The sequence below is a fragment of the Ornithodoros turicata genome, chromosome 4, assembly GCF_037126465.1.
Source record: "Ornithodoros turicata isolate Travis chromosome 4, ASM3712646v1, whole genome shotgun sequence".
Lineage (NCBI taxonomy): Eukaryota > Metazoa > Arthropoda > Arachnida > Ixodida > Argasidae > Ornithodoros > Ornithodoros turicata.
In genome coordinates, this window is record NC_088204.1 from 53,194,475 (window position 1) to 53,212,733 (window position 18,259).

The following is an 18,259-nucleotide window of genomic DNA, read 5'->3' on the forward strand; positions in this document are numbered from 1 at the left end:
CGTGCTTGATATTTGTGCCTTTACATGCTCGGTAACATGTACCATACTCCGCTGTATAGCTGTAAGGCACATGGAGGTATAACTGCTCCATGGAACCTCCCCTCCCTCTTGTGACCTCCGTTTAGTTTAGAAGACAAACATGGTGGATGCATTTTTAGCAGGAAACACTTAACAGTAATCTAGGAACACAAAGCTCGTTCACAAGTACCAGTGTCACTGTAGTGTGCAGCAAGTCGTTAAATATATCAATCAGAACCAGCAACGGCAGCACAGTACGAACTATTGTTAGTGATGTATAACAGAGGCACTGGGGGCTGTATTAAAAGTACCACGCACAATCAGCGTCGTTTTTGTTGCTGGAGGTAACAGCTGTTTGTGCATGACCTCCTGTCAGCTTTGGATCGGAAAGTGACTTGTGTCTAGCTGCCAATGTTGACATCACTAACTTTGACGATGTTGGTCCTAAATTAGGAGAGCGGATTTCAAAATTCCAGTTCATACCGATCGTTAACTTTTAACTCAGAGGCGGGTTTATTACTTCACGTACTTCGCTCACCTGTTCCTCATCACAACGTTCTTTTTGCCTAATTTGCGCAATTTCGACTTGAAATGAAAACTAGGCAACGCGTCCAGCAAAAACTATTTTTGGGTTGTTTCTCGAAAGGCTCTGCTCCGCGGTAGACCGGTTTTAAACTACCCCCACCCCTAGTTTAAATCAGTCCTATGAGTTAGACCATCGCTAGGCCGCCGAAAATCACACATATTCAAGATAGGTCAAGCCGCCATCTTGACCCTGGGAACGAGGCCAACCCGAAATGTCGCACGTACGCTAGTAATGAATTGCGCTGTTATTTGCAAATTTCTTAGTGAGGTTAGGTCAGTACATATTACACGCGGGGGGGGGGGGGTCCGGGGGATATCACCCCCCCCCCCCCGCAGTTGTTCGAGACTGTGCTCACTTCCGTCTAAGCATCGTTCCCAGGGTTAGTTCTGAGCGTGCCCTATCTTGAAAATGTGTTCCACCCACTGATCTCTATTGTTGAATTCCAATGGCAGATTCGGAGCGCCTCCGAAGCAAGTTTTGTTGCTCCGCCGCGAGTAAGTCTGTTCGATTGGCAGATTGGGAACAGTTCTGGAGTCTTCCTATGGGAGCGTCGGAGCGGCATTCGAGACAAGGTCGCTCCATGGCATAGGTGGGCATCTTGGTAAAACCTCACTCGCCCTCACCCTCACGGCCCTCAGAAGCACATGCCCTCACTCGCCCTCACCCTCACCGCCCTCACGAGCACATGCCCGCACTCGCCCTCACCCTCAGGGCTCTCACTCGCCCTCACCCCCACGGCACTCGCAAACGCAAGCCCCTACGCATGAGGGTCTTACCCTCATAAGGTCTCCCGTGAGTGCACTCACGAAGTTGTGCCCCTCATGAGGCCTCCTGTGAGTGCACTCATGAGGTCTGAGGGGTGCCAGGTCTGTGTGAGTGAAGTCACTGGTGAGGCATGAGGGGTGTGAGGTCAGTATGAGTGCATTCAGAAATGAGGTCAAATCACGCATACCAGACGTGCGCAAGTTATAAAGGCATTGATGACATGGTTCCAGCGACACAACTACCGGCTGTGTGCACTTTAAAGGGATGGTGTGCACGTATTTAGCAATTTCGTTTACGTCGCGCTGGGAACACAGCAAAGCGTCCTGAGCTGACTGATTACTTGGTGATATGGTTCCAGCGACCCAGCTAACGGCAGGGTGCACTTTAAAGGGCTGGTGTGCCCGTTTTTAGCAATTTCGTCTACGTCGCTCTGGAAACATAGCCACGCCTCCTGAGCTGACTTATTACTTGGTGATATGGTTCCAGCGACCGAACTACAGGCAGGGTGCACTTTAAAGGGCTGCTGTGCACGTTTTTACCAATTTCGTCTATGTCGCGCTGGGAACACAGCAAAGCGTCCTGATCTGACTGTTTACTTGGTGATATGGTTTCAGCGACCCAGCTACCGGCAGGGTGCACTTTAAATGGCTGGTGTGCCCGTTTTTAGCAATTTCGTCTACGTCGCTCTGGGAACACAGCCACGCGTCCTGAGCTGACTGATTGCTTGGTGATATGGTTCCAGCGAGCCAACTACAGGTAGGGTGCACTTTAAAGGGCTGGTGTGCACGTCTTTACCAATTTCGTCTATGTCGCGCTGGGAACACAACAAAGCCTCATGAGCTGACTGATTAATTCGTGATATGGTTCCAGCGACCCAACTACTGGCAGGGTGCACTTTAAAGGGCTGATGTGCACGTGCTTAGCAATTTCGTCTACGTCGCGCTGGGAACACAGCCAAGTGTCCTGGGCAAAGCTCAGGAGGCTTTGCCGTGCTCCCAGCGCGACCTGGACGAAATTGCTAAAAACGGGCACACCAGCCCTTCAAAGTGCACCCTGCCAGTAGTTGGGTCGCTGGAACCATATCACGAAGTAATCAGTCAGCTCAGGACGCTTGGCTGTGTTCACAGCGCGACGTAGACGAAATTGCTAAAAACGGGCACACCATCCCTTTAAAGTGCACACTACGTGTAGGTGGGTCGCTGGAACCATATCACCAAGTAATCAGTCAGCTCAGGACACTTTGCTCTGTTCCCAGCGTGACAGAGATGAAATTGCTAAAAACGGGCACACCAGCCCTTTAAAGTGCACACTGCGTGTAGTTGGGTCGCTTGAACCATATCACTCAGTAATCAGTCAGCTCAGGACGCTTTGCTGTGTTCCCAGCGCGACGTAGACGAAATTGCTAAAACCGGCACACCAGCCCTTTAAGGTGCACCCTGCCGGTAGATGGGTCACTGGAACCATATCACCAAGTAAACAGTCAGATCAGGACGCTTTGCTGTGTTCCCAGCGCGACGTAGACGAAATTGCTAAAACGGGCACACCATCCCTTTAAAGTGCACCCTGCCGGTAGATGGGTCACTGGAACCATATCACTAACCAATCCGTCAGCTCAGGACGCTTGGCTGTGTTCCCAGCGCGACGTACACGAAATTGCTAAAAACGGGAACACCAGCCCTTTAAAGTGCACCCTGCCGGTAGATGGGTCACTGGAACCATATCACCAACTAATCCGTCAGCTCAGGACGCTTGGCTGTGTTCCCAGCGCGACGTAGACGACATTGCTAAAAACGGGAACTCCAGCCCTTTAAAGTGCACCCTGCCGGTAGATGGGTCACTGGAACCATATCACCAACTAATCCGTCAGCTCAGGACGCTTGGCTGTGTTCCCAGCGCGACGTAGACGACATTGCTAAAAACGGGAACTCCAGCCCTTTAAAGTGCACCCTGCCGGTAGATGGGTCACTGGAACCATATCACCAACTAATCCGTCAGCTCAGGACGCTTGGCTGTGTTCCCAGCGCGACGTAGACGACATTGCTAAAAACGGGAACTCCAGCCCTTTAAAGTGCACCCTGCCGGTAGATGGGTCACTGGAACCATATCACCAACTAATCCGTCAGCTCAGGACGCTTGGCTGTGTTCCCAGCGCGACGTAGACGACATTGCTAAAAACGGGAACTCCAGCCCTTTAAAGTGCACCCTGCCGGTAGATGGGTCACTGGAACCATATCACCAACTAATCCGTCAGCTCAGGACGCTTGGCTGTGTTCCCAGCGCGACGTAGACGACATTGCTAAAAACGGGAACTCCAGCCCTTTAAAGTGCACCCTGCCGGTAGATGGGTCACTGGAACCATATCACCAACTAATCCGTCAGCTCAGGACGCTTGGCTGTGTTCCCAGCGCGACGTAGACGACATTGCTAAAAACGGGAACTCCAGCCCTTTAAAGTGCACCCTGAACGGTAGATGGGTCACTGGAACCATATCACCAACTAATCCGTCAGCTCAGGACGCTTGGCTGTGTTCCCAGCGCGACGTAGACGACATTGCTAAAAACGGGAACTCCAGCCCTTTAAAGTGCACCCTGCCGGTAGATGGGTCACTGGAACCATATCACCAACTAATCCGTCAGCTCAGGACGCTTGGCTGTGTTCCCAGCGCGACGTAGACGAAATTGCTAAAAACGGGAACAACAGCCCTTTAAAGTGCACCCTGCCGGTAGCTAGGTCGCTGGAACCATATCACTAGTGCCTTCATAATTTGCCCACGTCTCGTAAGCGTCATTTGACCTAATATCTGAATGCACTCATACTGACCTCACACCCCTCAGACCTCACCAGTTACTTCACTCACACAGACCCGGCGCCCCTCAGACCTCATGAGTGCACTCACAGGAGGTCTCATGAGGGGCAAAACCTCATGAGTGCTCTCACAGGAGACTTCGTGAGGGTAAGACCTCATGAGTGCACTCACAAGAGACCTCATGAGGGTAAGAACCTCATGAATGCACTCACGAATGGCCTGGTCGCGGGCTTGCCCTCACTCACCCTCACCTCAAAGGCGTGAGGTGAGGATTGATAGCAGAGCCTCCGGAGCCAAGACGGAAACGAGGAACGACTGCCCGTGTTGAACGATTAGCACGAAGTGCCTCGTGAACGTTACTTCACGAGTCCTTTATTTTCATCACAACAGCAAAGCAAAAGAGAACAAAGTGATGATGGGTGAAACTGTGAATTGATGCAATGAGTGCTTACAACATTCTCCCCCTCACGCTCATTCGTCAATTCACGGTGAAATGGAAAGTCCACAATGTAAGCCCTTTCACCACCACCACCACCACCACCACCACAATGTACGGCGCAAAAGTTGTTCTTGACTCCTGATACCGGTTTCGTCAGGTAGTCGGCTACCATTTCTGTAGTGGGGATAAACGATACCTGAAAAAGTCCATCTTCTATTTCTTTCCTAGCAAACAAATATTTGAGGTCGATATGTTTGGACCTTTGGTGTTGGACGGGGTTTTCAGAGAGCTTGATTGCAGATTGATTGTCACAATATAGTGCTGTCGCATCTTCGCATAGAGAGTCAAATCCCAGCTCACATAAAAACATCCTGAACCACTTCCCCTCCTTCATGGCTTCACACAGAGCCACATACTCAGCTTCACAGGTCGATAAAGCGACTATTCTTTGTTTCGTGGATTTCCAGGAGATTGCCGCTCCCGACATTATGAATACAAATCCACTCTGAGATTTTCCACATGCCGTATCTGAGTTCCAACTAGCATCCGAATACCCGTGAAACCGGTCGTTGTTCGCTTTGTACTGTAGGCAAAAACTCTTTGTCCCTTGTAAGTATCTCAACACTCGCTTTGCCATTTTCCAATGTTGGATGGTGTAGGACGTGTTGAATTGGCTGAGGTAGTTGACCGCAAATGCTATGTCTGGTCTTGTGCCCTGCACAAGATACATGAGGCTTCCAATGAGGCTTTGGTAGGGAACGTCCAGCCTCTCTTCCACCTTTTGTTTCTTGACGGTGTCTTCTTGGCGGGTTTCCATGGGCGTCTTAATAGGCCTGCATTCGTCCATGTGATACCGATGCAGTATCTCGTCGATGTATTTCGTCTGGCTAATACTAATTGTCTTCTCGTCCTGGTTTCGATGAACCTCGATGCCGAGGATTTTTGTAGGATCTCCCAGGTCTCTCAAACTGACTTTCTGGTTTAGAAAGCACAATGCCGTCTGCAGCACTTTGTCGCTGTTAGCGAGAAGTAATATGTCGTCCACATAGACTCCAAGTATTACTTTGTCTTGACCTTTTTCTTGTACATAGACGCACCTATCTGTTTCCAATCGTCGGTAATTTGCTGTTGTCAGTATTTTATCCAGTGTGCGATACCATGTTCGACCTGCTTGCTTGAGTCCGTATATAGACTTGCGTAGGAGGCAGACTTCCCGTTGGGCTTCTGTTGGATCCGTGCCTGGGGGTAGTTCCATGTAGACCTCCTCCTCCAGTTCACCGTGGAGGTAAGCTGTCTTAACATCCAATTGGCGCATCGCCATGTTTCGTTCGTTAGCGAGTGCTAGCAATGTCCGTAGGCTGGTTAATTTTATAACTGGTGAGAAAGTTTCGAAATAGTCCACGCCACGTTCTTGTGTAAATCCCTTTGCTACTAGTCTTGCCTTATACCTTTTGCTTTCGTTACTTTCGTTCTTGATACGAAAGACCCATTTGCTTTTTACCACTTTCATTCCCTCTTTTCTGGGAACCTTTTCCCATGTACACATCTCTTCATGGGATCTTAATTCTTCTTCAATGGCTTGTTGCCATTTGTCGCGGTCTGGTGAGGATAAAGCCTCTTCGAAACTCTGCGGTTCAATTGGGGTGTCGCTAGCTTTACGACAGTAGTCCGGCTTTGTTGGATCTACGGTCAATCGGTCCGGTTTTTTGCATAGTCTCTTAGACTTTCGACCTTCAATGTCGTTTTGCGAGTTCCTTATGTCAGGCTCGGGTGCGGTTTGTAGTTCTTCGTGACGTATTGTCAATGAAACCGTACTGGAAACTCCAACGACACTTTGTTGCAGAAGTTCTGATCCTCGTCTATCTTCCCAAAAGAAAGGTTTCCTGCTGAAGAAGACTTGGTCTTTCGAGGGGTCGTACAGCCTATACCCTTTTCGGTCATCACTGTAGCCCACAAAGATGCAGGACTTGCTTCGTGAGTCCAACTTGCGTCGAAGCTGCGAAGGTACCGATGCGTTGGCGATACAACCGAAGATTCTAAAGTAGCTCACAGACTGTTTCCGCCCGGTCCAAATTTCCTCGGGTACCATCCCATCTAGTATTCGCTTAGCGCAGCGATTTCTGACGTACACAGCAGTGTTCATTGCTTCAGCCCAAAATTTTTCTGGCAAGTTTGAGTCACGTAGTAGCGTCCGCCCAGTTTCAACAATGGTCCTATTAGCCCGTTCAGCTAAACCATTTTGTTCTGGAGAATAGGGAACGGTCCGTTCGTGTATAATGCCCTTCTTCCTGAAGAAATCCTGTAATTGCTTGCCTAGGAATTCTCCGCCGTTATCAGTCCGTACGCGTTTTGTTTTGTTCCCAGTTTGGGTTTCCGCCATACGTATGAAATGTTGTATCTCTTCAGCTGCGTCGTCCTTTCTGATGCGTCGGGTACCGGGGTCGCTAACTGGTAGATAAGTCCCGTTACAGGGTTCCTGGGCCCATAACCATTGATAGCAGAGCCTCCGGAGCCAAGACGGAAACGAGGAACGACTGCCCGTGTTGAACGATTAGCACGAAGTGCCTCGTGAACGTTACTTCACGAGTCCTTTATTTTCATCACAACAGCAAAGCAAAAGAGAACAAAGTGATGATGGGTGAAACTGTGAATTGATGCAATGAGTGCTTACAACATTGGTGAGGGGCACTCATGAGGGCCCTCATGAGTGAGTTCGCCCAGCTATGCTCCATGGAGCAACCCAGACTGCTCCGCCAAAATAGGCAGATTCAACCGGAACTCTATGTGACGTGCCACTTGTCGCTTGTGCTTCCTATTTCCTGTCTCTGCTTCGACAACATGGCCGCCTCGCAACGCGTCTTCGCCGTGACTAGTCTTTCGCGTCGTACGTTGGTGATTTTGTTTCATGAAGGAAGCGATAAGTCAGACATTACAATGGCAACGTTAGGAGATTCGAAGGACCTTGATGTTGCAAAACATGGCGTTATAATAGAACATGAGTACCTTCTTCTTCTCCTCCTCCTTCCTCCGTCTCTGGCCGTCATCCACCAAGCGAGATTGGCCAGGGCTAAACTCCAAGTTGGGCGCAAGTGTTCCAGTCGCAGATTCGGATCACTTGCTCTAGGTTTGATCAAGCCGCTCCATTGCCGAGTCTGCCACTTGCTCTGACTCCGCCATTGGAATTCAACATATGTACATATAAAGGCTGGATCGCGCATAGGAGAGGGGCGCGAGGGAGAGAGGGGCGGCAACTGGCCGCCATGTTGGAGGGCCCACTGGCGCCGGCTGCTCCCATAGGAAACAATGGGAAGCGATTTGATTTGGAGTATTTATTGCGCTTTAAACGCTCCTCATTTCTGATTAGCACGCATCTTTCTTAGGAATGAGTGTGCTAATGTATTCCAAACGTGCTTCAGCCGTGTTCCTGTAGTTTTTAATGGTAATTGCCTTCTTTTTCTTCTCCGCTGCCTGTATTCCGAATATGGGGGTCGTAACTGTCGTGCAAACGCGCATACGCATGAAGGTGAATTTGGTGAATGTCAACATATAAAATTTATTATTTTTGCTCAGAAAGGTTTCACACTGTTTGTTATTGTAAGGTACTTCCGTTTTTATATTTTTTGTATGTTTTCGTTTGTTGTTCGGTTTTCGTGTGGTGTTCCGCGGTTCTCGTTCGTTATTATGTGGTTTGGTATTGTACGGTTCCCTTTTGACTTTTTCCTTTATCGTATTATGTTCTACGAGTGTCTCTGTGTGTGTTCTACAATAAGACCTCGATCCTTATTGTGAAGGGGCTCATTATATTTTATTCACCACATCACCACCAGCAATGAGGTGGAGTATAGACCCTGGCGATGCTAACGTTATTGTCACGAGTGCTTTGCAGTTGTTCAGCTGTCAGCGTATTTCATTACAGAAATTCGAAGCGCTGTGCACGAAGAGCGTGCACATGCATGACTTATCACACACGCTGTAGGAGCGACTGCACATACGACGTTAACACAGCAGTTTGTTTGCTTCCACCGTACCTCACAGATTAAAAGAACAGTGGAACAAATTAACATATTGGCGTAGGTTCTGCATCCGGTTCTTCAGCACAGCTGAGTGACTGTGAGGGGAACCTGCAACCACAAGAGCATTGTTTATAGAAAATACATGGTCTTGAGATCTGTAGGAGCAGTCACACATACTTTCTTAGTACGCAATGGCACCAGCGAAGTGCAAACAAGTCCGAGTTGTCAGATGCACGCGATACGAATAAACAGATTTTTCTTCAAAATAAAGAGCTTACGTGCGAAAAATTATCCCTCTTTCTCTGTCCGTGTGAAGTGTACTCAAAGCTACAACAAACTGGCATGACATGCCCTTTAATTTAAAAGAAATTTTAAAAAATACGGGCAGCACCGCTTGAACTAAATGCAGACGACAGGATGCGATGGGCCCACCAATATGGCTGTGAAGCACCCAATGCGCGATCCAGCCTATACTATAGAGATCAGTGGTTTGTAGTTCTTCGTGACGTATTGTCAATGAAACCGTACTGGAAACTCCAACGACACTTTGTTGCAGAAGTTCTGATCCTCGTCTATCTTCCCAAAAGAAAGGTTTCCTGCTGAAGAAGACTTGGTCTTTCGAGGGGTCGTACAGCCTATACCCTTTTCGGTCATCACTGTAGCCCACAAAGATGCAGGACTTGCTTCGTGAGTCCAACTTGCGTCGAAGCTGCGAAGGTACCGATGCGTTGGCGATACAACCGAAGATTCTAAAGTAGCTCACAGACTGTTTCCGCCCGGTCCAAATTTCCTCGGGTACCATCCCATCTAGTATTCGCTTAGCGCAGCGATTTCTGACGTACACAGCAGTGTTCATTGCTTCAGCCCAAAATTTTTCTGGCAAGTTTGAGTCACGTAGTAGCGTCCGCCCAGTTTCAACAATGGTCCTATTAGCCCGTTCAGCTAAACCATTTTGTTCTGGAGAATAGGGAACGGTCCGTTCGTGTATAATGCCCTTCTTCCTGAAGAAATCCTGTAATTGCTTGCCTAGGAATTCTCCGCCGTTATCAGTCCGTACGCGTTTTGTTTTGTTCCCAGTTTGGGTTTCCGCCATACGTATGAAATGTTGTATCTCTTCAGCTGCGTCGTCCTTTCTGATGCGTCGGGTACCGGGGTCGCTAACTGGTAGATAAGTCCCGTTACAGGGTTCCTGGGCCCATAACCATTGATAGCAGAGCCTCCGGAGCCAAGACGGAAACGAGGAACGACTGCCCGTGTTGAACGATTAGCACGAAGTGCCTCGTGAACGTTACTTCACGAGTCCTTTATTTTCATCACAACAGCAAAGCAAAAGAGAACAAAGTGATGATGGGTGAAACTGTGAATTGATGCAATGAGTGCTTACAACATTGGTGAGGGGCACTCATGAGGGCCCTCATGAGTGAGTTCGCCCAGCTATGCTCCATGGAGCAACCCAGACTGCTCCGCCAAAATAGGCAGATTCAACCGGAACTCTATGTGACGTGCCACTTGTCGCTTGTGCTTCCTATTTCCTGTCTCTGCTTCGACAACATGGCCGCCTCGCAACGCGTCTTCGCCGTGACTAGTCTTTCGCGTCGTACGTTGGTGATTTTGTTTCATGAAGGAAGCGATAAGTCAGACATTACAATGGCAACGTTAGGAGATTCGAAGGACCTTGATGTTGCAAAACATGGCGTTATAATAGAACATGAGTACCTTCTTCTTCTCCTCCTCCTTCCTCCGTCTCTGGCCGTCATCCACCAAGCGAGATTGGCCAGGGCTAAACTCCAAGTTGGGCGCAAGTGTTCCAGTCGCAGATTCGGATCACTTGCTCTAGGTTTGATCAAGCCGCTCCATTGCCGAGTCTGCCACTTGCTCTGACTCCGCCATTGGAATTCAACATATGTACATATAAAGGCTGGATCGCGCATAGGAGAGGGGCGCGAGGGAGAGAGGGGCGGCAACTGGCCGCCATGTTGGAGGGCCCACTGGCGCCGGCTGCTCCCATAGGAAACAATGGGAAGCGATTTGATTTGGAGTATTTATTGCGCTTTAAACGCTCCTCATTTCTGATTAGCACGCATCTTTCTTAGGAATGAGTGTGCTAATGTATTCCAAACGTGCTTCAGCCGTGTTCCTGTAGTTTTTAATGGTAATTGCCTTCTTTTTCTTCTCCGCTGCCTGTATTCCGAATATGGGGGTCGTAACTGTCGTGCAAACGCGCATACGCATGAAGGTGAATTTGGTGAATGTCAACATATAAAATTTATTATTTTTGCTCAGAAAGGTTTCACACTGTTTGTTATTGTAAGGTACTTCCGTTTTTATATTTTTTGTATGTTTTCGTTTGTTGTTCGGTTTTCGTGTGGTGTTCCGCGGTTCTCGTTCGTTATTATGTGGTTTGGTATTGTACGGTTCCCTTTTGACTTTTTCCTTTATCGTATTATGTTCTACGAGTGTCTCTGTGTGTGTTCTACAATAAGACCTCGATCCTTATTGTGAAGGGGCTCATTATATTTTATTCACCACATCACCACCAGCAATGAGGTGGAGTATAGACCCTGGCGATGCTAACGTTATTGTCACGAGTGCTTTGCAGTTGTTCAGCTGTCAGCGTATTTCATTACAGAAATTCGAAGCGCTGTGCACGAAGAGCGTGCACATGCATGACTTATCACACACGCTGTAGGAGCGACTGCACATACGACGTTAACACAGCAGTTTGTTTGCTTCCACCGTACCTCACAGATTAAAAGAACAGTGGAACAAATTAACATATTGGCGTAGGTTCTGCATCCGGTTCTTCAGCACAGCTGAGTGACTGTGAGGGGAACCTGCAACCACAAGAGCATTGTTTATAGAAAATACATGGTCTTGAGATCTGTAGGAGCAGTCACACATACTTTCTTAGTACGCAATGGCACCAGCGAAGTGCAAACAAGTCCGAGTTGTCAGATGCACGCGATACGAATAAACAGATTTTTCTTCAAAATAAAGAGCTTACGTGCGAAAAATTATCCCTCTTTCTCTGTCCGTGTGAAGTGTACTCAAAGCTACAACAAACTGGCATGACATGCCCTTTAATTTAAAAGAAATTTTAAAAAATACGGGCAGCACCGCTTGAACTAAATGCAGACGACAGGATGCGATGGGCCCACCAATATGGCTGTGAAGCACCCAATGCGCGATCCAGCCTATACTATAGAGATCAGTGGTTACGACCAGACCTGTAAAGCAATGTATTACAAGTAATTGAATTACTGTAATTAATTACTTTCTTAGTAATTAATTACTTCTGGAATTACATTAGGATTTATGTAATTGTAACTGTAATTGAATTACTTTTACAAGTAACGCGTAACGCATTTTGAATTACTTTCGGAATTACTTTGAACGCTATCTGGGATGGCTCAATGTTTATAGTTTGGGTCAGTTCCACACCGTTTTTTTTTTTCTGTTTTTCTGTATGTTTGTTTTTTTCACAGTAATTATCCAAAGACTCGATTCAGATCGGTACATTTTTCGGTACAGATTTTCTACATTTGAATGTGGAAGGAGAAAAACTCTTGCGCCATGGGAAAAGGAACACGAATTGTGGGTATCGACCCGCACGTCAGAATCGTTAGAGTGCTTGAAATATCTTCCTTGTGTGATCGAGGTGTTCATGAAGTACAAAGTTGGGCTGCCCAGCAGTGCACCAGTGGAGCGTCCGTTTTCGGTTGGTGGTCTTGTTATGACAAGGAGACGTGGCAGCCTTACAGACAAGAACTTTGAGAATACTTTACTCTTGAAAGTCAATGGACGTTACAAGCTGCACTCATGATCTGCACTTTGTTCAGATACCTGAACAAAGAAAGCCTTTTGACTGTGATGTTCGGTGTTTCTTTAACTTGGCAAGAGACTTGTCCTTGTGTAAGACTTCTCTAACTTATTTTTCTACCACAAGCACAACTACCAACATCTTTCAGAACATGTGCAATAAATGTGTACATCAAATCTCGCAGTTTGCACGTCGTTTGCCCGTTGCAGTCAACGTTGTGAATGTAATTCAGTGTAATGCAATTACTTTTTCAGTAATTGTAATCGTAATTGAATTACAATAGAAAATGAGTAATTGTAACTGTAATTTCATTACGTTTGTGAACATGTAATTGTAATCGTAATTCAATTACTTTGGAAAAGTAATTTTTACAGGTCTGGTTACGACCTCCTATTCGGAATACAGGCAGCGGAGAAGAAAAAGAAGGCAATTATCATTAAAAACTATAGGAACACGGCTGAAGCACGTTTGGAATACATCAGCACACTGCGTGCTAAGAACGATGCGTGCTAATCAGCAATGAGGAGCGTTTAAATCGCAATAAATACTCTAAATCAAATCGCTTCCCATTGTTTCCTATGGGAGCAGCCGGCGCCAGTGGGCCCTCCAGCATGGCGGCCGGTTGCCGCATCTCTCTCCCACGCGCCCCTCTCCTATGCGCGATCCAGCCTTTACATGGCTGGTGCGCCGCATACTGGTGGCGCCGCGATGCGGCCTCCGGAGAAAGTACCTTGCGTGATAGCCGCCGGGTAGCCAGTTTTGTTTACATGTGAATTGCGGGTGTCTCGTTTTTTCCACACTGGAACTGTTGCATCGCTAACTGTGCCAGCACCTAAAAGAATTCTTCATTAGGAACCTGATGTTTCATTTCTCGTGATTTCTATGCTTCTGTAGCGGCCCGTGGAAGACGACGACGACGCGCCTCTGCTGCCGCGCGCTACTGCGCCTGGCAGCCAGTTCTACCGGCACCGTCCTAGTGTGAGGCCACGTCCATCTGCCCGCTGGGACATTCCATCATCGCCGGTCAGGACTCATGTAGAGGGACACCACCTCCTCTACATTTGGTGACCCGAACAACGAACACCATGTTCGGCGTAATTCGGCCACTCAACATCCTAAATTTTTCGGCGGCAAACCAGCAGCGAACCACCCTCTAGCAGGCAAGGCGCACCGGGACCACTGTTCCACCGGGGACCCGCAGGGAGACCACAGTAAGCTGGCTTTTCGGCCTCCACCTGCTTCATGATGGTCCTCCCCGGCACTTCTCTGGCGGCAACCGGCATTCACGCTGTCGTACCGGTCGCGGTACTGTCGCCCACTCAGCAACTCACCACAATCAGCAACAAACAGCTCTCAACAACGATCACTCAACGCACTCCCTCAGCAACAAGCAACGCAGCAACTCAACGCCACACAACGTACTCAAGCACCCAACCACTCAGCACTCACAACTCGATCTCTGGAACCCGCCCGGACCGCAGCGCCCTTGTTCCTGCCATCCCGCTGCTGCATCAACAGCTACAATCGCAAGCCGTGTCTCCAATCGTCCACCATCCACGAGTCGTCCTCATTCTCCTCTTCATGGTATCGACGCGGACCTCAACCGCATGCACCGCTCCGCGTCTGAGGGGGGGAGTGATGTGGCGGCCCGTGGAAGACGACGACGACGCGCCTCTGCTGCCGCGCGCTACTGCGCCTGGCAGCCAGTTCTACCGGCACCGTCCTAGTGTGAGGCCACGTCCATCTGCCCGCTGGGACATTCCATCATCGCCGGTCAGGACTCATGTAGAGGGACACCACCTCCTCTACACTTCCAATACCACCGAGGGCACTAGACTCGCAGCGAATAGCGTTTGTGGCGCGCGTTCGGCCATTGCATGAGGTGTGCACAACATATTCTATTTCTTTTGTTCTAGTTTCAATGAAACTGAATCAGGACCTGTAAAATGATCAATGATTTACAGTTGCCACTTTCGTGACGGTGAAACGCCGCTGGATCGTGATACTGATTGAGGTGTTTCATCGCCAGTGCCCAGAGCCGATATTGCTCCCGGTAACCTGGTTGACGAGTCTCACAGTGAGAACGGAAGTTCTACGTTGTCCAAAAGGTTTAGTTTTAGTATTTACGCTCCAACCATTTCACAGCTGTCGTGCCGCAAGCCTACGGCGGTAGCCAATGTAAAAACTCATAATTTCTTTGAGGATCTCTTTAGCGTTATTGTATCTGAAGATACTGGAAAAACTGCAGTACAAGTTTAGACAGTAAGTTGTGACCTTGATTATTTGTATAAATTTGTATGGATATTTGTATGGATGCACGATGTAGATTTCAGTGACGAAGCTATGTGTGTGCAAAGAGGACAAAAGGAATACAAGACTCAGTCAAAAACATATTACAAGTGGCTGGAATCAGAGAAATAAACGTATATAGCCTTCGCCAGCAAGCCAGGATTTTGTGAGGCGTCAAATAACAATCTTCTCGACGTATCACTTACAGGTGTTTTGACCAGACAGACGCGAGTGGCTGTTCTCCTTCCGCACTGTTAGATACATCATAAATACGGTGGTTGCTTCTGTGCAGTTCCATTCTCTTCGTTCGCGCTCCAGAAAGGTTCCACATTATTTGCACTTCGAAAATTAGCCCTTCTAATTACGGTGGTCGCCACGCAAGGTACTGTTCCACTGAGAATGCATAGAACGGGCGGCGTGGTATCACGTCGGATACTTCCAAGACCGCCACTGGCGGCGCTGTCGCGACGGAGCAACGCCCCTCCCCCTCCCCTTTAGGTGTCGCGCGGTCCCTATACATAGAGATCAGTGGTTCCACCCTAGGCCGCCGGGTTTACGTCGTGTGAACGGCGAACGAAGTGAGAAGTTGAGGGCAAATATTGATTGGAGTGCAACAACATTCGCCTTACGAACGCTTCTAGTAGCTTTACAAGTTAAAACTTACTTGTATTTCGCCGAAAAATTTCCCGCGAAGCGTAGATTAGGCCTATGCGTTGTGCACATAAACTCCATGGAGACTGCCATGGGCCTCACGGTAGCCGGGTTAGATCAGCGGGGTGGTTGTTCGTGATTGGCGGACGAAGTACTCACGTGATCAACTCAAACCAGACGTCACTAAACCAGTGGCTAAGTGGGACTGGTGAATACGGGCAATACGTTTTAGAATAAGCTCCTAAGGCTTCGAGGCTTCGTACTCCTGTCTGAACCCCATCGAACAAAGCCCGTAGCCCTTCTACGCTGCTGCATGGAGTCATGGCAGGTCTCAGGTGAAGCAGTCTGGACATGTGGTCATCAATGATGAGGCCTTTATTGCCAAATCCTTGCTTGAGAATATCTATGGCACTGCTGTAATTCTCCTCAGTTACTTGAAGCCCCTCTATGGCTACTTCAGCCTTGCACATGAGGTAGCTCTTCAGGTACTTAAACTTGTCAATGTTCTACAGACCCACATCCCTATTAATCGTAGAATCAAACTGATTCCAGAACGTTTGCTATGAACGGATCTCGCCATTGAATTTAGAAGTCTCTACCTTCGGCAGCTTCACTCCGATGGCGCCATGCCCTACAGTAGTGACGGGCCCTCGCTCTGGCGGCATCGCTGTAGTTCCGACAGGTGATTCTGTGGACCGCAGCTTTCGCATTGCCCTTGACTTCGATATGCTGATTCGCACTTCATAGGCTTGAGAGGACTCTGGCTCTGCCTCTAGCGCATCAACTCTAATCAGATTCTCAATGTCTCCATCCAACTTTTGAAGCGTTCTTTCCTCGAGCACCAAATTTCCAAGCTTCTCTTCCACCTCGCCGACTTGTGGCTAGCGTCTCCGTGGCTAGCAGGCTTGCAACCTCGTTCCTAATCTTCGCCGCTGATAACAGTACCAGGGCGCTTTTCCTCTTCAGTCGATCAACGTTGGCCATGGAACTCAATGCTGCTGCCTCGTTTCCAGCCTCCAGTGACATCGTTGCTTTCTTCAGTGTCGTAGCTCAACCCAGAATAGCTTTTTTCCAGGGTTTTCGACACCAAATTATATTGGGAAAAGTCAAAACTTTACTGACTGCTCTGCATGAAAAGGAAGCCGTACACTTTCTTCTTCTTCTTCGTCTTCCTCCGCAGTGGCGCATAGCACGGGGCAATTGGCCACGGATCGTGACATGAGGACCCATGAGGACCCATGACGGTTATGCGAAGCGATGAGAGGATGAGATGAATGAAATGACTGAATAAAAGATGAGCGGGGGAGCGGAATGACGACCTGACAATCTACCAAGACAAAATGGAAGATGCCGACAGTGGAATATCCTGGGCACGGAATGGGACGGCTAGGAACATGGCGCGTTGGGATGAGTAGCGTGAACAGTGGAGGAAAAAGTGTTCAATGATTTCGTCTTGCTGGCAATAAGGGCAAAGAGGAGAGACAGAGCGGCGAGTTTTATGGAGGTAATAGTTCAGCTGAATGACGCGACAGCGAAAACGCGTGAGCAGAACCTCCATTCGCCACGAACCACAAAGGAGAGGGTTCCAGCCAAACTCCAGGTGCGCCAGTTCAGGCCGCGCGTGGAGCTGCTGTTGGAGGGCAGCAGCTCTACGGAGGCTGTCAAACCTTTTGTACATTGCGTATAGAACCGTAGGGATCAGGGGTAGAACAGCGAGGTGAGTACATGCGACGGCGGCACGCGCAAGAGAATCCGCGACTTCGTTAGCGGAAAGCCCACAGTGGCCTTGAACCCACGTCAGAAGAATTTCATGGATGAAGGAGGGAGAGAATGCGAGAAGCAGGTCACGTTCATGCGAGCTCCGGCCACTGTCTAGTTTGGAGACTAGGGACAAAGAGTCGGTGAAGAAGCAGACTAGACTGTGCGAGGACGGCACAGCTTGGAGCGCCATCAGAAGAGCCAATAGCTCTGCAAAGTAGATCGGGATGTAGTCAGGGAGGCGGATGCTCCTGCGCACGCCCATGTATGGTATGAAGAAGCCAATGCCCGCTTTCTCGTTTACGACAGAGCCATCGGTGAAGATCGCAAGGTGAGAGGAGAGTGAACTAACGTGAGTGTCTAGGAGCGCGGAGAGGACTGCGGGGGGAGAAAGGCTGGCGCGACCAGGGTTGAATAGGGGCACGACGCGGACACGGATATCCGGAGGGGGAGCAGCGAGCGATAAGGCTAACCTGGAAAAGCTGATCGGCATCGCATAGAGCTGGAGGAACAAGCGTTCGGCGAACGACAGCTGCGGGTAGATCCTGGAGGTCCAGCGGAGGGCGCGGAAGGACGCGATGCTGGTGACGCGGAAGGCAACGCGAAGGAAGTGGTGACTAGAGAAAAGAAGCAAAATACAGCGGAGGGTTAGGATGTTGAATCGGGAGGACAAAGAAATAACGCCACTCTCAGCATAAAGGTGCGATATGGGTGTAGTGATTGGTACGCCCAGACAGAAGCGCAGCGCCCTGCGCTCGAGCAGCAGAAGAGGTCGAAGCTGTGTTTGCGGACGACTGGAAAAAATGGGACTGCCAAACTCTAGGACAGGGCGTACGTACATCTTGTAAATATGCAAGAGCGCCGGACGGCGGAGGCCAGATCGCGTGTTGCTGAAAGAGGCCAAGAAGTTTAGGGCTCGCGTGGCCCGGCCCGCGAGATAGGCAACATGAGCCGATAGGCTGTACGACGCGTCATGCCAGATCCCTAAATATTTTAATTTGGGAACCTGAGGAAGAGCAGAGTTGCCGAGTAGCAATTCATACGAGACGGAAGCCGGAGTTCGCCAAAAGAAAGAAAGGACTGCCGACTTTCCAGCGTTTATCGAGAGGCCGAG